The following is a 22,385-nucleotide window of genomic DNA, read 5'->3' on the forward strand; positions in this document are numbered from 1 at the left end:
TGCAGAGGAAGAAAAGTCAACTACTGCCATTTTTGTTTTGTGAAAGAAAATAATCACTCACCCTCGTGTCGAAGGAACTTGGCTCTGATACCAAATTNGCCTTTTCTTCGTTCCTTTCTGATGCTCTATTAATTCTTGCCTCATGAGCCTGAAGCGAGCCCAACAGTTCATCAACGAAGAGTATGGATAGATCCTTAGCTTCTTATATGGCAGCCACCACATGGTCAAACTTTGGAGTCAAGCTTCTTAACACCTTTGCAACAATTGTTTCGTCTAAGATTTTCTCTCCATAGGTACGCATCTGACTCACTATTGCCATTGCTCTTGACAAAAAATCAGCAATTGATTCGCCATTCGTCATGAGCAGAGTTTCAAAATCACGTCTTAGAGATTGTAATTTCACTGTCATGACCTTTGAATCTCCTAGAAACTTCTTCTGTAGAATTGACCATGCTTGCTTTGATGTGGTTGCTGCTGCAATTCATGAAAAAATAGTCTCATGAACTGCTTGCTAAATAATGAATAGAGCCTTGACATTGTTTTTATTAGTTTCTCTCAGTCTCTCCTTTTCTTCTATTGTGGGTTCTAATACATCAACAAACTCGTGATCCACCAAGTCCCATAACTCCTGCGATCTGAGCAAGATCTTCATCTTGATGCTCCACCACTCATATTTCTCACAATTAAAGATTGGGAATAATGATGCAGAGGAAGAAAAGTCAACTACTGCCATTTTTGTTTTGTGAAAGAAAATAATCACTCACCCTCGTGTCGAAGGAACTTGGCTCTGATACCAAATTTGTTGGGAAAAGAGATATCGAAAGAGATAGGAATAGATAAAATAGATCAAAGCTGTAGTGCTTTATTATCGTTTTCTCACTCAATTCTTAAAGGGTTACACAATTACCGTATTTATAGGTCTATACACTGTACTTGAAATAGTAAATTATGGAAATCTAGATAAACTCAAATCTACTAACAATCTACTAAAATTTCCTAAAATCTTGGTAGTTTGAATACTTCGAATCATATCTCAACTACTTTAAATCATATCTCCATTTTGAATATTTTGAATCATATCTCAACACTTTGAATCATATTTCAACAAAACACACGTAATGCCTCTTTTTTCTTAGAGTGTACACCCACATCCAATGGCTATAACCATCAACAAGTAAGATAAAATAATTGTTACCAGCAATCGATGATGGGGTGATCGGGCCACGCAAATTTGCATGAGCTAGTTGTAGTGTCGCTCAGCACAAAAACTAGTTTGAGTTGGGAATGACAGTCTTGCTTGTTTTGAGACTAAACAACTTTCCCATAGCTGGATTGGGTGTGATTTTGGATAGTCTCATAGCCATCTTCTTGTCCCCCATCATTTTGAGCGTCTGAAAGTTCACATGCCCAAGTCTTGCATGCCATGGCCAAGCTAGGCCTGCGAGTGACGTCACTAGAGAGGTGGGTTGGCTGGTTTTCACTAGTATCTTGTACAGGCAGTTATGCAACCGTTTTACGTTCACCAACAAGGTTCCATTTCTGTCAAACATCTTGAGGAACGAATATGCTAACTCTACTCTATTTCCTTCTTCTGTCATAAACAAAGACGGATAATATTACTCTTCAAGCTTGGGATATAATATACCTTGATCAGTAGACATTGGTCACTGTTCTTACACTGGAACGAGATGGATCATTTGCCTTCGATTGACACAATTGATCCATCGCCAAACTTCATGTTTTCAATGAGCTTCTCATCAAGCTCTTTGAACTTTGTTCGATCTTTGGTCATGTGGTTGCTTGCTCTGTTATTAAAGTACCACATATTGGTCTGCACTCAGTCTTCTCTTTTTGTGAGAAGGTTTGCCATAACCTTCTCTTCATTGAGCATCAACAAGTTTAACATCTTCTAGGCCAACATCAATGCAGGCTCTTGATCCTGCATAAATGTGAGGTTTGCCTCGTCATTATGCTTCTTGTTGCGGCACTCTACTGCATAGTGCCCATATTTTTTCATAAGAGTAGTACTTGATCATACTCTTGTCCTTCGAGGGGTTGGCATTGTCGTGGGTTTGTAAGGTATTGTCACAGCGTCCTCTACCACCATGTCTGCGACCACATCCATGACCTTTATTTTTCTTGTTATGGTTACCACGTCCCCTCGTACCTAAAAAGGAAGAGTCACCTGCATCATTTTTTCGTTTGTGCGAGCCACTCCTCATGAGTGACTGAGAGGTGTTTCTCCTCTTCTTTGTCTTCGTAGCGACAAAGTATCTCCTCATGAACCTTAAAACGAACAACAACCAACTTAAATGGCCTATTCTTGAGGTCAATGAGCAGCTCGATGGAGGTAACAATCTGCATGAATCTCGGGAGGACAAGCTCGATGGAACTTCTTGACGATGGAGATCTCCTCCACTTTGTCGCCTAATGAACGGATTCCACTAATGATCGTCATCAACTTCATGGTAAAGTCCTCTATTGATTCACCATCCTTCATGCGTATAGCCTCGAACTCACTTCTCAAGGTTTGCACCTTTGCTTTCTTGACATGTTCCACACCCACATGCATTGTTTGCAATGTCTCCCACACTGCCTTTGTCGAGTTCTTCTCTGCTAACATGAGAAGGATGTCCTCTAGAACTGCTTGGTAGATGGCAGTAAGAGCCATCCTATCCTTACGCTCCTCAATGTCATCATGCTCAATGGAATCCCATATGCCTTGTGCCTGTAAGTTGACACACATCTTTATCGTCCATGCTGTGTAGTTACTTTCGTGAGTAATGAGTATTGGAGCGTTACACTCCTCTCCTTTCCGCTTTTCATTGATGTCATATCTTCTCCTACAACTTTGTGTGGTGACGACGTTTTTTTTTTAATCCTAGCTCTGATACCAAATATTGGATGTAGCCCACGAATGAAATATGTCAAAACAACAACTAAAGCAGGAAGAAAAACTTGAAGGGAGAGAGAGCTTTTTGGATAGAGGAACCATAAGCACGCTTTTTAATTTTCTTTGTTGTTGTTTAAAAAACATACCTCTCATGAATATTTATAATGGAAAATTACTAACTAGTTTTCTAAACTTTGTCCTCAAGTGAGAACCACCACACCTGGTCCACAATTTGGCAACTACTAATAATTCTCCAGTAGTTGCGCCATAAGTTAGTTACTTATTCTACTAATTCAAGTTTATTACGTAACCACATGTTAGGAATCACCGATCTCTACAATGGTCGATATTGTCCACTTTGAGCATAAGTTCTCATGGCTTTTCTTTTTGTTTTCCCAAAAGGTCTCATACCAATGGAGATAGTGTTCTTTAACCAAGGTGAGACTATTTCTTTTCAATAATCCTCACATAGTGTACAGTGAATACATACTTAATTGTAGTTCAAAATAAATATTTTGGGAGAGATTGTAGAGTTTCTTTATGGATATGTCTTATCTAGTTTTCTTGAAACTTTTTGAAAACATTTTTGAAATTTTCTAAAAGAAAGTTTTATTTTACCAGGTTTTCAAACATATGTTATTTAATGTTTTTACTAGTTTATGTAAGATGAATGGAATCCTAATAGACATTTGAGATTTATTGGACATGTCTTGGACTAGGTTAGCATAACATGACGATAATCATCTATTAGTTGAAAAGTAAATCTAAATTATGTCACAATTACGTGAGGACTACTACTCAAATCAAAGAACTTGTAAATGTGAAAATTAGTATTGATTGATAAGAAAATGATATTACAAAGGTTTGAACACGAGATCTTCTGATATGATAGCCATGGTAAGTAATCTATTCATACTTCAATAGTGATTTCATCCTGTTCTTTACGATAATATACGAAGCATACCGTTTCATGGCCTCACTTTCTTCTTCCATATTTATCAAACCAACCCCACACATTTTTAGTTCGACATTTGGAGTAATAGTTTGAAATGGGACTAAGAATCGAAACTCAATCTCTTTACAGTTGTGGATCTTTCTTGTTAGAGTCGTAGTTCGAGGCAAAACGAACATCCAAATATGGTCTAACTTCTTCATCCCTAAAACATTGAATGAACCAACTATAAGATCTCCATTGTTTAAACTTGGGTCATTACGGTCTTTTCCAGTCACAGATGCAACAATGATGGTGGGAACATCGATAGTGTCGTTCTTGTTGCATGGTCCACAAACGACACAGACCGCAAAGCGAACCATGTTGGCATTTGGTGCGTCATGATCCCACTCGACACATATTGAAGATCCCATTTTTTTCGTCGTGAACCAATCTGGAATTTCGCTCCCGGGAACCATGATGTTGAAGGCTCCCTTTCGAAAGAGCATCTTTTGCATCCAAGAAGTGTCAATTTATGGAGCTCTTTGTTGTCAATCCATTGGTAGCAATTCAGAAGATTCACTTCTATCATGAAATATGAATGGTCAACTTTTGAAATGTCTAGAAAATCTTTCAATGAAATGCAACCCGTTGACATCACCCTTAAGATCCTTGGTGGTAGCTCTGGGAAATGAAGAAGCTTTTCACATTGGTTTATGTTCAATCTTCTCAAGTTATGGAGTCGGGAAATGCTCGTAGGAAGACGAGAGAAATTATTTCGAGACAAATTCAGATTCACCAACGACACCAAACACTCGATCCCTTATGGAACTTCTTCAAGCTTGCAATCACTCAAATTTAGCCTTGTAAGAGAGTACAAACCAGCCAGTGATGGGATCCCAAAAATGCCACTTACTGGAGCTTTGTATAACCATAGAAAAATCTTTCTAAAGATATTGTCTCCGTCGTCCCTTCTTCTTCGTCCGGTTCCTCTCATGCCGAGATCCGCCATTTCGACGTCGCCCCGCTTTCGTTTTCTATTTCCAAGCTTCCAACATCCCGTAAAATTTAAGTTTTTGAGAGATGTCATCTTATCCAACGCGTTTGAAATGTTGATAAGATTTTTGCAATTAGTTAAGCTCAACACTTCTAGGTGATCCAAGATTGCTATTGATGAAGGTAGGCTTGATATTGAGGTGCCATCCAAACAGAGTTTCAGTAATATATTTGTGTTGCCTGAAAATTCTGGGACCATCTTGAGTTTTGAACAGCTAGAGAGAATCAAAACTTGAAGAGCGTGAATGTTAATTTTGGTTGGAAAATTGGTGAGATTGATGCAATCTTTCAAACTCAAAAAAGTGAGTTTTTTTGCAGTAAAAATTGTTGGATGAATATTGACCAAATTTGTGCAACCTTCAAGCTCCAATGTTGTGAGATTTGGAATAGTTTCAAAGTTTGGAGTTTTGGACAACTTCTGTGAATGATTGAGTTTGATATACTTCAGCTCCTCCAAATGCTGTCAAGAGTAAGGATTGATATCAATTTAACTAAACAACAACATTTATGGGTACGCATAGGGTCCAACCCCACCGCTAGCAAATATTGTCTTCTTTGTGCTTTCCCTGTCGAGTTTTTTTAAAACGCGTTTGTTAGGAATAGGTTTTTACACCCTTATAAAGGGTGGTTCGTTCTCCTCCCCAATCAATGTAGGATCTTACAATCCACCCCCTTATGTGCCCAGTGTTCTCGCTGGCACTCGTTCCTTTCTCCAATCAATGTGGGACTCCCACCATATCCACCACCCTTTGGGGCTCAGTGTTCTTACTGGCACACTGACTCGTGTCTACCTCCTTCAGAGAACAACTTCCTCGCTGGCACATCGCCCGATGTTTGGCTCTGATACCATTTATAATGGCTCAATCCCACCGCTAGCGGATATTGTTCTCTTTAAGATTTTTCCTCAAGGTTTATAAAACGTGTACTAGGGAGAGGTTTCTACACCCTTATAAAGAGTGTTTTGTCTTCCTCTCGACAGATATAGGAGCTCACAAATAATACATATAATAGTATGAAATTGTTACCTTTTCTCCCTGCCAAAATTGCTTCAAATTGCTGTGGCACATGTGAAGCACAATAAGCTTATATTCTTCAGAATTCAATAGCAAAATCTCGAAGGGATACCCTTTCCACTTCAAATATCTTAACTCACTTGGAATGCAATATTCCAACTCATTTTTCAGTCTCACATTCTGAAAATTAAGCAACCTTAGTTGATGCATTCTTGAGAATAAAATTGGAAACTCCACAATGTTTCTTGTCGACTTGAACAATATGCTTTGGACCGATGCTTCTGTAACCTGAATTCACATGATACAAAATCAAGTTAATAATTTTTCAATGTTTTTGAGAATTTAGAAAGTCACTCCAAACAGACCAACCGTACATCTTACTATGCTTTTAATATCTTTCTGGTACCATAGTCGATCTTGAATAGGTTTTTGACGAACAATTTTTCGACCCATTTCTTGCAATAAATCATGCATCCTCAATCTCTTGCCATGAGAGAGAGTTAAGAGAGATTTTTGAATGAGAGATTCTACCCTTCCTTTGGCATAGAAACCACAATCATTTAGAATCTCTTCTACAAGCTCTTTTCTCTTCCTTTGGAAGAAGCAAGCAAGGTCTAGAAATATCTCTTTCTCCCGTTCATCCAATTCATCATAACTCACTTTAAGACACTTAAAAACTTTTTCATGAATATTCCCACCTCCTTTAAGCTTTTCTATCACGTACTCCCACACCCTCAGTTCTTTGTTTTTTAGAGATGATCCCAATAATTTGAGCGCAAGAGGGTGGCCTCCCACAATCTTGACAATGTTGTTGCCTCCCACAATCTTGACAATGTTCCTCGAGGGTTCTAAGCAATCTTCTTTTGGACAAGCACTCAAATTAAGGAGTTGAAGGGCTTCCTCGTTGGTAAGTTCTTCCATTTCAAAAATTCTTTTCACTCCCAACTCATTCGAAAGTAAATCTGCATTTCTTGTTGTCATAATGATTGTACTGCCATCTCCAAAACAGTCTTTATTTGGAATCAATCCCATGACTTGTTCTAAACAATTCACGTTATCTAGGACAAGAAGAATCTTTTTTCGTAAAATCGCTTGGTTTATCATAGCAATTCCTTCGTCAACATCCCATATGTCGTTGTTTTTAATTGAAAACATCCTTGAAAGGAGTTGGCTTTGTAAATATGGAAGACCAGAGGTTTCAAATTTCTCTTGAATGTTGGAGACGAAGCAATGAGCTTCGAATTTGTCGCGAATTCGCTCGTAACAAACCCTAGCTAATGTCGTCTTACCAATGCCACCCATTCCATGAATTCCTATATAGATCACATCCTCATCGGAGTTCGAGTTCAAAAGAGAAGAAATTTTGGTTAGTTTAGAATCGATTCCAACTAGTTTGTCTTCTTGAATGACATTCAAGGTCCGTTGGATTTTTTCCCATAGTAATGTGGTGATTGTTTCAATGACTTCTGATTCATATGTCCTGAGCCGAAGAAAATGGAGCACAAGTAAACAAGTAGTGTTATAGTTAATCATAATATAAATTGATTTGTAACTATAGCTAATCAATAAATAGGTAGATTGTTTACTTGTTTCTAGTGTCATGGATTTATAATTGATTTAGATTGGACGAACTTGAAATTTTAAGTTGGTTGAGTTGGTGATTCGAACAATCTGAATATAGTTCACAACCTAAGTCTTTATTATATTTTCTCGGTTGTAACCCAAACCCTATTTCAAGTTGATCCGATTGACCCAACAAAAAGAAAATGTCAATCCAACTTTATAGTTTGGGTTGGGTCGGGTCATATAAAATAAAAATACGGTGATAATGATAAACGCGTTAAAAATTCTATATTTTGCAAGTATGTTTTAAATAATGATACCAACTCAAAGACTTTTCGCCTTTATTTATATTAAAAATTTTGGTTCAATGGTATTTTTAATTTTGATTTTAAAAAGCAAGTCAATAATTCCTTTATTTATATTAAAAAAAGTCGAACATTCTTAATCTTCTCAACCATTTTAAAAGTAGAGTATACAGGCTCCGTTATAACTCTATTTTCATGTTCATTTTAAACCTAGAGTATACCAGCTGGATTGTAACCTTATTTTCATGTTGGTTAAGTTGACCTGACAAAAAAAATGAACTGGCTAAAACGAAAAATAAAATCTAACCCAACTCAAATTTGTTTAAACTAATTTTATAGTTTGATTTGTTAATACTGTTTTATGAAATTTTAATTATTAATATAACATAGGGATAAATAAGATTTTTTTAAATAATAATAATAAAAAATAACGAGACAATCCAATCCAACCTAACTCCAAAATAGAAGGTTATGTATTGTGAACTATTTGAGTCCGTCATCAACCCTAACAAAACTTTCTAATTGGTCCTAAAAAAAAATTTCAACCCTATCTAATCCAATCTATATATACTTTATGCATGACAGGTCAAAAGTAAAAATTTCCGACCCTACCTAATCTAATCTATAAGATTAGTTTAAAGAAATTTGGTTATAAAAAAGTAAAAATTATGGAAAAAGTTAAGAAATGAAGACATTGACTCAACCACTACAATAATTCTATAAATTTTTACGAACTCGCTTAAACATCATACTCGTAAACTTTACCAACGATCAACCATACTTAACCTAGGTTAATTTTTTTAAAAATATATATATTTATCTTAACAATATCAATTATAATTAATGAAGGAAAACAAAAAAAAAAAAAAAGAGAGGATAAAATTGATTTTGTTACCAAGCTTTGGAAGGCCAAGCCTTGAGGTTGGCGAGCTTTGTAAGAAGGTGCCTCCATTTTTGGATGTTGGGGTTATGTTCTCCAAATCTGTGTTGATGTTTAGCAAAAGCTTCAGCAAATGTTCCTGTCTGGTTCCGAACATCAGAAGGATCCACTTTATAAAAGATTGGCAACACGGTCATCCCAACCCGGTCGTGGCATTCAAAGATCTTACCCAGCTCCTCAAGGCACCACCTTGATGAAGCGTAGTTTTCTGAGACCACAACGAGCGCGATTCTGGACGCTTCAATGGCAGCGAAGAGATCGGAAGAAATGTCTTTGCCTTCTTCGATCTCGTCTTCGTCTCTGAAGGTGGAGATTCCTTTGCGTATTAAGGCGTTGTAGAGATGGTCTGTGAAGCCGCCACGGGTGTCTTCCCCTCTGAAGCTCAAGAACACATTGTATTTCCATTTACCATTTGAAGAACCAGAAGAAAGCATCATGGGTTTGGTCTGATCTGAGCAGCCTTCAAACCAAATGTGTTGTGTGTGAGACTTCTTTCTACATGGCCTTTAATAATTCAACTCGCTCTCCGTTCCCTTCTTGTCCTTTTTCTATTATTTGATTTGTGGGGGGAAAAATATAAGTACATTAAAATAAAGCGGAGAAAAGTATTAAACGAGCAATGACCTAAAGTCTACTAAAAGTAAATGCAACTATTCTATGTAGGTTTTATAGACTTTACTGCAATGTCGCTGTCAACCGTACAGTAGTGCCTTTCATTTACCATAAAAGTAGCACGTGATTTGAATATTTTAAGAAATACTCAATAAGTGATCTCACTATTTATTGGGGTTAGAGAATGTACACATACAATATGAATGAGACCCATCATTTAAAACTGTATTCTCTTAGGTAAACTTTTCAATTCGAGTTATCGGATGTGTATTTACTACTCTACACACAGCCCAGACATGCGAATATGGACCCACAAGGTGGTTTGTAAACCTCTTGGGACTTGTACTGGTTGACCTGTTTTCTCTTAAGAGATCCTATATTAACCAAGATTTTAGATCAACTTACGCCAAAACCAACCGGCAGTTTCTCTAAATCATCTAATGGTCGATTTTTATGCCAAGGGCGACTATGCGTGCCAACGATGGTAGAGCTAAAAAATGAGATATTAATCGAAGCACGTAACTCCCCATTTGCTATGTATTCAGGTGGCAATAAGATGTACCAGAATTTAGAATAACATTTTTTGTGGTGTAGCATGAAGAAGAACCTAGTATAATTTAAAAGTTAGTGTCTTATTTGCTAGTAGGTCAAGGCATCTAGACAAAGAATTGCAGGAATAATGCAACCCTTAAGCATAACAGAGTGGAAATGGGAGAATATAGTTGTGCATTTTATAGTAGGACTACCCACAACATTGGAGGGATACAATGATATGGGTAATTGTAGACAGGTTGACCAAGTCGCATTTCCTATCGGGTACAACCACTTTTAGAGTGGAGAATAGGGTACAATTAAACATGAAGAAAATAGTTAGGCGGCATGGAACTCTAACATGTAGTGGTTGTAGCATTTGAAATCTAGAAATAGGTTAGAATTTCGAATATACATCGAGGCACGGTATCAATGTGTAGTAGTTGTAGCAGTTCAAAGAAAGTGTCACCGTCTTCGTTCGTAGAAGAAATTGCGAGAAGAAATGGTTGCCAAAAAAGAGATATGTGAAGGAGAAGGATCCACGACCCATGTTTGCGACCCGCTTCAGCCCAACCCAGAAGCATACAAACCACAAACAAATAGCACAGTCGCTCGCAACCTAAGCCCAGACCACACGCGGGAAGCTTGATCCACGCATCGACCTGAGACCCGATCCTCGACCTGAGTGTTGATCCACACCCTTAGCTTCCGGCCGCGACTCCTCTCGACTTAGCTAAGTGAGTTAGCGACTCAGGTCAGCGGCTCGGTCAGCTCAACTTCTCAGCTAGGTTAGTTTGGCTCCTCAGCTTGCTCCAGCTCGGCTTGGCTTCTCAGTTTAGGCGACTTAGTTATTTGGTCAAACTTGACCTACTTCACTCCTAACAGGCCTCTTATAAATTTAAATAATTTTTTTTTTACTCTTTCCACGGTTTCTAAATAAATTTAAATACATCTCTCTTTTTACGAGTTCAAGATGAAACTCAATTTTTCAAGATTTAGGATCAAATCATTACCCGTATTGAAATTTTGAATAACACTACAACTCCATTCAAGAACATATTTCTAAATTTGAGAAGTCACAACTTTATTCTCACTATGCAATAGAAGTATACGAAGAATGAGTTAAAAAATAATAATAACAATCATAATTGGAAGTTTGGAGAGATGAAAATATTGAGAAGAAAAATGAACTTGAAATTAAATAGAAATTAAATGTCGAAATTAAAAGAAAATAATAACAATTGTCACCAAATATTATATTATTTATTAAAAAAAAAATCTTCTCTCTTATTTTATAACAATCAAAAGTCAACCTTCGTGATGTCAACTTAGCTATCACATCACGGAGTTAGGTAATTTTCATTCAACTTTATATAGGTCATCAACTTCTTTATTTAACTCCAATTAGAGTGATCTAAAAGGTATTGAAATCGTTAGCTCTACACTATAAACGCTTCAAAATACTAAAATTATTAGTATTTAAGATCAGGTTTGTTATCATCAAAATATTAATTAATTTGAGATTAAGTGTCAAAAAGTCAAAAACTTTATCTATATAATATCGACCTTTTAGGTTATTATTCGAACGTGATTCTCTTATATATCAACCACAATAAAATTATCCTAATAATCTTGATTTTTCATACAATAGATAATTATTATTAAATATTAAAAAATTAATTACAAGACGTTAGGACATAAATCCCAACCGTCTCCTACTTGCACTAAATATGATGAGACTGTGTCCCAAGGCATATTTTATACCTAAATGTTCTCCCACTTGCCCTAAAGAAGATGAGATTTGTCTCATAAACCTAAATATTCTAGGTGACCCTCAAACACTTTAGCCTAGAGTCTTATACATATCAAACCATTATTATTAAAAGCAATCTTGGTCACTACCATAATGCTTTCTCTTTCTCGATATGATTCCTTATACACTGATCTTTTCCTTAATATTATCATAATAAAGAATGATGGACTAAATCACAACTGAAACATTGCTCTAAATCTATATAAGAATTAGCGTATCACGTAAATATCAAATATGTAAGAATTATTTCTTTTTCATCTTATTCTTGAGTGATGTTTATTGTATTGTGAGGAAATAGTTGTGAGTGATTAAATTGTAAATCTACTCTTTTAGAAAATTATGGTGTGCTCCTACAAAAATTCAGACACTTGTACCAGTTTGATCCTGAGCCGTGAAAATGATTGAGTTTGGTCTTAAACTCGTAAAAAGAGCGGCGTAGCGGTTGCGTAAAAAGAGTGGTGTAGCGGTTGGGTTGTGATCCGAGGAAAGAGTTGAGAAAAGTTAATTCAAATTCCCAAGAGTGGTGTAGCGGTTGGGTTGGAGTAGGAAAACTCGACCCACTATAAAACACACAGTTATATTTTCCAACTCTTTCCTATTTAATGTCGAAATTGTTATTAATATTTATTGAATGTTATAAGTTTTTTCTATAATAGTTAATTGCTATTTCTTGATATTAATTATCATCTTCTACTTATTTAAAAAAAAAATCATAATTAGAAAAATTAATCATGCTTAAATACTTTTATTGTTCAATTGTCATACCCATCCAACAATTGGTATCAGAGCAGGTTGCTCCTATAGATTTTTTATATAAACTTTATTGTTAGAGGTTATGACAAACCTAAGTGTTAATAACTGTTTTTGTGAAGGACATCAACCTCTAGGCCTTCTTATTTTGATGGAACAAATTATACTTTTTGTAAAGCTAGAATGAGAATTTATTTGCAATAGGTTGATTATCCATTATGGTTAAATGTTAGTAAAGACCCTTACCTTCCAATAAAAATTGTTAATAATATTGAGGAGATTAAAATAGAGGATGAATTTGATGAACATGATATGAAAAATATTCTTTTCACTGTTCCCTAAGTAATGAAGAATTTAATAGAGTATTGTGTTCTTCAACATATAATATTTAGAATGTTAGATTGAATGGCACGATGACCTATATGGGTCACGACCTCATGTATTTATAGATGTGTATAATGAAAATTACTTTCCAAATCTATGATTTGGTAACAAACCATAAAATCATAGATTTGGTAACAAACCCTTCAAATCATAACAACTAGTAAATCTTAGACTATTTTAGTATATACAGTTATGATCTATTTTAGGTTTAACACCCCCCCTCAATCTGGACGATGTACTACTAAGTTCAGATTGCGCCTAAAATAGCTAAAAGAAGGAGCTGGCAGTGGCTTTGTCATGATATCGGCGAGCTGATCCTTGGAAGATATGAGTCGAACATCAAGCTGACGAGTCGATACTCGTTCACGAACAAAGTGATAATCAACCTCAACATGCTTCGTCCGTCGATGAAAGATTGGATTGGCGGATAGGTAGGTGGCACCAATGTTGTCACACCATAGGCTAGGCGCTCGCGCTTGCGAGATCCCGAGCTCACGCAAGAGGACTTGGATCCAAATTAATTCGGCAGTGGCATCAGCAACCGCCTTATATTCGGCTTCCGTACTAGAACGAGAAACTGTCGATTGTTTCCTCGAACTCCAAGAGATAAGATTGCCACCAAAGAAGATCACATAGCCTCCAGTGCTTCGACGATCATCAGGATTCCCAGCCCAATCAGCATCTGAAAAGGCACTCAACAAATCAGTGCTGGACTTTGTAAGACACAAACCCATATCAATAGTGTCATGTAGATAACGGAGAATTCGTTTGACTGCCGCCCAATGTATAGAAGTCGGAGAGGACATGAACTGACACACTCTGTTGACACAGAAGGATATATCAGGACGTGTCAGAGACAAATATTGGAGAGCACCAACGACACTTCGATAGCGAGTAGTATCCTCAGGTGAGAGCTTTTCACCACCATTCAATAACAACTTCTCACTGGGAAGCATAGGTGTGGGCACACCTTTGGAGGTGAGCATATTGGTTCTGGCTAATAAATCTCGAATGTATTTATGTTGTGTCAGAATAAGTCCACTAGAAGTATGGCGGACCTCAATCCCAAGAAAATAACTCAAAATACCAAGATCCTTGACGGCAAAATCATCCTGAAGCTGTGTAAGAAGTTTCTCAGTAGCCGTAAAAGATGAGCTGATGATATTAATATCATCAACGTAGATGAGGATATACATCTGAATGCCCGTTTTGTTAAAAATAAAAAGAGAGACATCAGCCTTTGAAGGTGTAAAATCCAGCTGTAATAGTTTGGAGCTAAGGCGAGAAAACCAGGCACGCGGAGCTTGTTTAAGGCCATAAAGCGACTTATCCAGCTTGCAGAGATAACCAGGGTGTTGAGAATCCACAAATCCAGGGGGCTGCTTCATATAAACATCTTCATTAAGAAGGCCATGAAGAAAAGCATTTTGAATATCAATCAGCCGAATAGCCCAACCACGAGAAATAACAAAAGATAATAAGAGTCTAATGGTAGTGGGCTTAACAACTGGACTAAAGGTATCATCATAATCAACGCCATACTGCTGTTTAAAATCTTTAGCAACCAGGCGTGCTTTGTAGCGATCAATAGAGCCATCTGGCTTTTGTTTGAGTTTGAAAACCCATTTGCAATCAATAACGTTAAGGCCAGCACGAGGAGGAACTAAGTGTCATGTCTTATTTTTTTGAAGTGCCTGAAATTCATCATTCATTGCTTGACGCCAGAGGGGATGCTCCATAGCAGTAATATGTGAAGTACGTTCAGAGGCAGAAGACCGAGCTACAAGATATGTTACTGTTTCATCTGTACGCACCTTGGGTTTCTTGATATTGTGCTTCAATCGAGTACCATACAGATGAGTAGTAGGTGCAGGATCCACATTTGAGGGGACGGCCGTATCAGCCGTTGCGAGGGGAGCAACCAATGCTACAGCAGTTGGTTGACCAGCGGCCGAGGATTCGACCGAGCATTGCGCAATATCATCTGCTGGCAGAGGAGCCGAGGCCTCAATCATTGGAGGAACAACCAACGCCGATTCGCATGGCAGCGACGCGGAGGATTGTTGCGGCAATTCCGAAGCTGATGTAGACACCAAATTTTCTGCATCCAAAGAGTTAGTAGGCCCAGACATATGCATGTGATCATTCTCCAAATTAGTACTGCTATTACCCAAATGCAAGGTGCACAAATCAGGGGCATTATGCGTCGACTGCATGATTGGGGAAGAATTAGGTGAGGCTCTCTTGAATGGAAAAACATTTTCATCAAATATGACATCTCTAGACATATAGACACGACCAGAATCGGTGTCAAGACACTTATACCCTTTATGTGAAGAACTGTAGCCTAGAAAGACACATTCCTTTGATCGAAAAGAGAGCTTTTGTTTGTTATAAGGACGAAGATGAGGCCAACAAGCACACCCAAATTTTTTTAATAAGGAGTAATTTGGTGGGGTATGAAAAAGAAGCTCTAAGGGGCATTTTTTATCGATGACACGAGTAGGAAGACGATTGATGAGATATGTGGCTGTAAGAAACGCGTCGTCCCAAAATTTAATAGGTACATGAGCATGAGCTAGAAGGGCTAGGCCAGTTTCAACAATATGACGATGCTTGCGTTCAGCAGACCCATTTTGTTGATGTGTGTGAGGGCACGAAACACGATGACCAATTCCAAGGGAACGAAAAAATTTGTTATGAATTTTCTGATATTCCCCACCCCAATCAGATTGGACCCACTTGATTTTAGTATCTAGGAGGCGCTCAACATGAGCTTGGAATTGCAAAAATATACGAGGAGCTTCTGTACGATCATGCATCAAATAGATCCACGAAAATTTACTGAAATCATCAATGAAACTAATATAATATTTAAAACCCCCAACAGATGGAGGTGCAGGGCCCCAAACATCCGAAAAAATAAGTTCCAAAGGTGACGAAGACCTATGGGAAGAACTAGTATATGGTAATCGATGACTCTTTGCTAACTGACACGCATTACAAACTGACAAAGATGACTCACTAGCACACGAAATATTATTTAGACGCAAAATGGATTTTATTACTTGAGATGAAGGATGTCCAAGACGTGCATGCCATTGGGCGTGAGTAGTAGATCTACTCACCAAGGCGTGCTTGAGATTATCGACATCGGATGGCTTAATAGGATAAAGACCAGATTCACACCTCCCATTTAGGAGACTTTTCCTCGACTGTCGATCCTTTATAGAAAAATGCCAAGGATGGAATTCAAAAAATACGTCATTATCACGAGAAAATTTATGAACAGAAAGAAGATGTTTGGAAATTTCAGGCACATGCAAAATATTACGCAACGCAAGAGGACGAGTAGCAGTATTAATTAGAGAATGACCAGTATGCAAAACACGCAAACCTGCTCCATTGCCGACTTGAACTTGTTCACCTCCATGATAACGTTCACGCACAGCGAGACGATCCAGGTCACTGGTGATATGGTCCGTAGCGCCTGTGTCGCTGTACCAATTTGGGTCAATCTTGTAAGAGGAAGTAGCCGCCAGTGCCGTAGGAGGAGCAGAAGAAGGTTCATCTTGATAGGACTCATCCATCCTATGCCAGCAGCGGATAGCAGTATGCCCCACTTTGCCGCAGATCTGGCAGGAAGGACGAGCAGAAGGGCCACGACGATCACCAGCAGGACGAGAGGGTGCATAACCTTGAGAACGACCACGACCGCGATCCCTACGCCCACGATTCTTCTGCTGACCACCACGACTAGCATAATTGGCAGAAGATCCAAGATTTAACTGAAGTTCAGCACGACCAGTATAATTGGCCGAAGATCCCAGATTTAACTGAAGTTCAGCCTGGTGTTGTAGTTGGCGAGCTTCATACGTCATTAGATGTGCAAACACATCATCAAGCGTGAGGGCTTCACTCTTGGTAGTCATTGAGGTGACGAAGGGATCATAGTCAGGGCCAAGACCAGCGAGAAGATACGCGATCACATCATCATCCTGCAAGGCAGAGCCGGCGGCGGCCAGCTCGGTGGCTAGCCCTTTGATCTTGCAAAAATAATTTGCAGCAGATTGATCTCGTTTCTTGGACGTGGCGAGCTCAACACGAATCTGAGTAGTGCGAGCACGAGTTGACGATGAAAACATCCGCTGCAGGGTATCCCACGCCTCCTTGGACGTAGTAGCGGCAACCACATCATGAAGAATCTCCTCAGACATGGAGGAGAGAAGGCCGCTAAGGACTTGTTGATCCTGATCATACCACTGATTATAGGCCGGATTAGAGACCAGCTCAGCACCAGCAGCAGTTGAGGAAGGGATCAGCTTGGCAGGTGCAACATTGGTGCCATCGAGGTAGCCCATAAGCTTCGTACTCCGTAGGTAGGGGAGGAGCTGGGCACGCCATATGATGAAGTTGTTTTTGGTTAGACGAATTGTGACAACATGGTGTAGAGGGATTGGGCCAAAAGTCGCCATGGTAGTTGAGACGGTGTTGGAGATGGTGGATGGAGAGGAGGAAGAAGACATGGCGAGGAGTTTAAAAAATAAACCTTGGCTCTGATACCATGTTAGATTGAATGGCACGATGACCTATATGGGTCACGACCTCATGTATTTATAGATGCGTATAATGAAGATTACATTCCAAATCTATGATTTGGTAACAAACCATACAATCATAGATTTGGTAACAAACCCTTCAAATCATAACAACGAGTAAATCTTAGACTATTTTAGTATATACAGTTATGATCTATTTTAGGTTTAACATAGAAAACTCTTGAAGTAACTCGGAAAAAATCAAGTTAAAAGAAAATAAAGATTAACATGTTAGTTCATAATTATGAACTATTTAAAAATGATGCAAATGAATCTATAGGTGATACGTTTACTAGATTTACTAATATTCTACATGCTTTAAAAAATATTTTAAAAGTATATTCTACTCTCGAAAATGTAAGGAAAAAATTCTTAGGTCTCTACATAAAAATTGAGAAACAAAAGTGACGGCAATTCAAGAGGTAAAAGATCTCACAAAGCTTTATTTGGATGAACTTGTTGGTTCTGCCATGACAATGAGATTACCATGAAGGAGCACAGGGAAAAGGACTCCAAAAAGAAGAAATTGACTTTGATGATGAGAAAGCTCTCGATGAAGATGATGTTGCCTACTTCACACGCAGGTATAAAATTTCATCAAAAGGAAGAAACAATTTAGGAAACATTTCACCAACAAAAGAGGTGAAAAGAGCAAAAATGATGAGATAATATGCTATGATTGTAAAAAGTCAGGTCATATAAGACCAAATTGTCCTCTTCTCAAATCATCTAAGAAATCCAAGAAGAAGCAATGAAGGCTACTTGGGATGATAGTAATGAAGAAGAAAGTCGGGTCATAATGACAAAGAGGACAAAAAAATATGAGGTAATTCTTGAATCACTTTCTTATGATGAATTATTTAAAGTTTTCGAGGGGATGCAACTTAATTTAGAAAAACTTGTTCAAAGTATGTTGTGCTTCAAAAGACATATGGCCTCCATAAATAAAAATAGGATGAAATTTCTTTCTTAAGAGAGAAATAATTAAAAATAAGTCTTTATTAAATGAAATTTAAGGCTTAAAAGAAAATGATCATAATATTGTAAAATTTGATATACCTTATGAAAAACATGTATTTGATTGTGAGGAGAAAAATGCATTAATTGATAAAGTTACATTTCTTGAATATGATTGTTGTAAAAAAGATAAGTTAATTAAATTGCTAAAAAAAAAAGAATAAAATACGGTGCAAGAACTTGGTAAGACTAAAAAGTATTTTTAATTAATTGCTAAAAAATTAGATAAAATAATTGAAGCAGACAAGTCTTATAGTGATAAAAGAGGATTAGGCTATGGACGAATGTTCTACCTCTTCAAGTTCTAAAATAATATTTGTTAAAACATCCTCCATTATGTCTAAACCTAACACATGTAAATTTGTATCTCAATATGATAAATCTATATTTGTGTCTATATGTCATATGTCATTATTGGGGTGTTGAACGTCATATTTGACCAAGTGTTTTAAATTGAAAAATTATATGTCATTATTGCGGTGTTAAAGGTCATATTAGACCTAAGTGCTTTGAATTGAAAAATTCTAAAAATATCCATTCAACATGAAAATTTTCTCAAAATATAAAATTTAACAAAGTTTTTGTTAGGATATGAGCTTGTTACTTATAGCTTAGTCAACCGTTATACATAGTAAAGGAAAATATGATAAATGATATAGAGTAAATTATCATCAATAGTAAATAGTTATGTATAGTAAAGAGCTATGTCTATATATATATATATATAGTAGATTGCTATATCAGGTAAAACTATATAGTAAGCTGAACTGTAACGACCCAAAATTTTCTACTTAATTTAAGGTCGCTACTGTATACATACCATAAACATTGAATGCGAAAGACTTCATTTAAATTCCATAAAACATAACCTTTAACTTAAAACACAGCCATGGACTTACGTGTTTCGAAAACATCTTTAAAATGACACAACAAAAGACTCGAAATAAAATAAATAAGCGTTTAAGTTTAAAACATCCTACTCTATCCTAAGTCTAAGAAAATAAATGCCACTATCCTATGCATGTGCCATGATCTCGAGTTGCGATGCCGTCGTCAGCCGTACAGGAATGCCTTGCCTTAACCTGAAAAATGTAGTAGCACATGGCTTGAGTATTTAAAGAAATACTCAGTAAGTGACCCCACTATTGGGGTTAAATGCAACAATCACATGCAATGAAATGATGGGACCTATCTTTCATTTCGTTTCCTTTCATTTTGTTTCGTTTCGTTTCGTTTCGTTTCGTTTTCCCTACGGTGTAATCCTAACAGGTAATCGTGGACGTGTACCATATACTCTACACGCAGCCCATACGTGCGAGTATGGGCTCACCAGCTAGTTCGCACACCGCTGGGCCACTGTCCCTAGCCGGTGGGCATGCTCTGGGGGCCCACCGGGACCCGTTAAAACTAAAACCGTCACGGCAGCGCTATGCAGGGCATAACGATCGTTGTCCTGCCATTTGGATGTACGCGTCCGTACCCTCGTGATGGGATAGGGGTATCCCCCCAAATGCATGATCACACAATATGCATGAGGTCCCACTAGTCCTACAGTCATCATTTAATGAACATAACCCCGTGTCACGTTTTCATGCTTACATGTCATTCTCATTCTCATTTCGTTACATATCATACATATTCCTAGCGGGGTTATGTATCATGCAATTTACCGTATTTCATGTCATACAATTCATTCAGTTACATTCCAATACTCATACAACAAGCCATAATCGTACAAGGGTCACACATCGTCACATGCATTCATATCACATCAACTAAGCAGCATAAATAACATACATTCACGTTCACATGATTTCGTACTTAAGCACAATAATCTAGCATACAATGTATCATATCATAACCAAGTCATAACGTAAACACTTCATAGTCATATCGTTCTCTAACTTACCATAGCCTTAACGTTCTTATACCTATCACAGACATATCATTACGTGACGTACCTTAGTCATATCATCACCAGAACGTATCCTAACGCCATCGTTTTATCAATCTATCACAAACCTATCCCTCTCTACCCATAACCTAACCGTATTCTTTCATCAATCTCTCCTATCCATAGCACTCCGGTATGTAACCTAACCTTAACATTTCATGAACGTATCTTACTCCTATCGTTACATTTTGTTTTGTGCATCCTTCTCGTATCCTATCTCAAACATCTCCTAGAGCACATCGTACCATAATTATTATCATACAATCCACATATTATAACATAACATAACATATAGGAAGCATATCGATCCACAGACAATGCACACATATCAATATATATGACACGTGCAGAACCATAGGGCACGTGTCAACATAAAAAATAACCATGCCGATAGTAAGGTCACTTACTTGGTTAGCTTAAGTCGTTGTCACGAATATATCCTTAATGAAAGTTTGATTCCGTCGTTATCCTTAATGAAAGCCCATTGTACTCCAAGTCAACCTATGTGAGCCCATGACATCAGTTCCGAGTTTGAATTTCTACAAAATTGTTTCTCTAATTTATATTGATCCATGTGTTATACTTCATACGAACGTTAGAGTCTTTGCCTGAGTTAGGTCTTGAAATATTTATATACGTTTGTTATAGTATTATTTTCATATAAACCATTTAATACCCATTAAAATTTTCCACATATTCTATTTTCTCTTACCGTGTTTAATACTCTTTAACATTTTTCAGATAATTTCAATTATATTCACAATCTTCCCTCCCTGTCTCTTCTTTCTGTATTTCCCTTCTTTTAATTATCCCCTGGGTTTGAGGATGACTTTTAATATCATTAAATAATATAAAAGGAAAACTATTAAATGCAAAATCCTTTTAATATCATTAAATAAAATAAAAGGAAAACTATTGACTTCTTCAAATGCAAAATCTTTTTCTAGCAAAATATCTCTCATTGCCAAAACTAAATGTGAACCTTTTTTTTTTTTTGTGTGTTTGTTTTTGCCGAGAGAACAAACTCTGATACGTTAAATCTGTTTAACCCTTCTTCTTTAGTTTTGTTTGCTACCTTTTCATCAATTAAGTTAGCAATTATTTTGGCCAATTTAATCGATTCTCTTTTTTTTGTGCTATTGATCCTGACGATCTTTCTAACAAGCTAAATTGCTAAATAAAACTAAATAATTGGATAAAAAAAAAAAGAGATCTGAGATATAACTTACAGATAAATCTCAAATCTCTCTCCCATGTAAATCTTGATCATCTCTGTAAATCCATCTCCTATCAATTTGACGAAGGTATTTCTGTTTTCTCAAATCTGACCTTTTTCATTTTTGTTTCATTTTTGGAGGAACTATCTGGTGGGTTGAGGAGAGATGGTTGGGAAAGTGACTGAGGAGAGATGAGGGAATAATTATTTTTATTCACTCATTTATTAATTTATTATTTTTTTTTTTGGCGGTTACATTTGAACTATATATATATACCAGACCTTTAAAAATGTAATTTTTGTATTATGTGTATTCTCTCTTACTTACGTACCTGAAGTCATCAATACAAATTTCTTTATCGAGATTTCTCCTTGCATTTTTTCTCTCCTATTTTTTGTGTTCATCTAGATCGAGTGTATGTTGTTGTGCGATCCTAACAACTGGTATCAGAGTTAGGCGAAATTCACCACGATCTGTGAAGATGAAGAGCTTAAAGATTGGAATTAAGAAGTTCGATGGATCCGATTTCGGTTTTTGGAAAATGCAGATTGTAGATTATCTGTATCAGAAAGATCTTCACAAACTCCTGTTGGGTGTGATGTTAGATACCATGACCACGGAGTAGTGGAAGCTCAAGGATCGACAAGTTTTAGGGCTGATCCGGTTGACGCTATCCAGAAACGTGGCGTTCAACATCGTCAAGGAGAAAACAATGTCAAATCTGTTGAAGGTGCTGTCGAATATGTTCGAAAAATGGTCGACTATAAACAAGGCGTATTTGATGCGTAGATTGTTTAATTTACAAATG

The 22,385-nt window shown here is 37.1% G+C and overlaps 1 long non-coding RNA gene, 1 other non-coding gene and 1 pseudogene across 2 annotated transcripts; 1 reads left to right on the forward strand and 2 right to left on the reverse strand.

The window, feature by feature from the left end:
- Positions 1-4,647: 4,647 nt before the first annotated feature.
- Positions 4,648-9,139, reverse strand: LOC111796789 (annotated as a pseudogene).
- A 4,040-nt stretch (positions 9,140-13,179) lies between these two features.
- On the forward strand, positions 13,180-13,860 carry LOC111796942. The gene is made up of 2 exons (XR_002815443.1): positions 13,180-13,698; positions 13,823-13,860. It is a non-coding gene; the product is annotated as an uncharacterized LOC111796942 (long non-coding RNA).
- Positions 13,861-16,658: 2,798 nt separating this feature from the next.
- LOC111797786 lies at positions 16,659-16,798 on the reverse strand. Its single transcript, XR_002815611.1, has one exon. It is a non-coding gene; the product is annotated as a small nucleolar RNA Z247 (small nucleolar RNA).
- Between the last annotated feature and the right edge of the window lie 5,587 nt (positions 16,799-22,385).

The sequence above is a fragment of the Cucurbita pepo genome, chromosome LG06, assembly GCF_002806865.2.
Source record: "Cucurbita pepo subsp. pepo cultivar mu-cu-16 chromosome LG06, ASM280686v2, whole genome shotgun sequence".
NCBI lineage: Eukaryota > Viridiplantae > Streptophyta > Magnoliopsida > Cucurbitales > Cucurbitaceae > Cucurbita > Cucurbita pepo.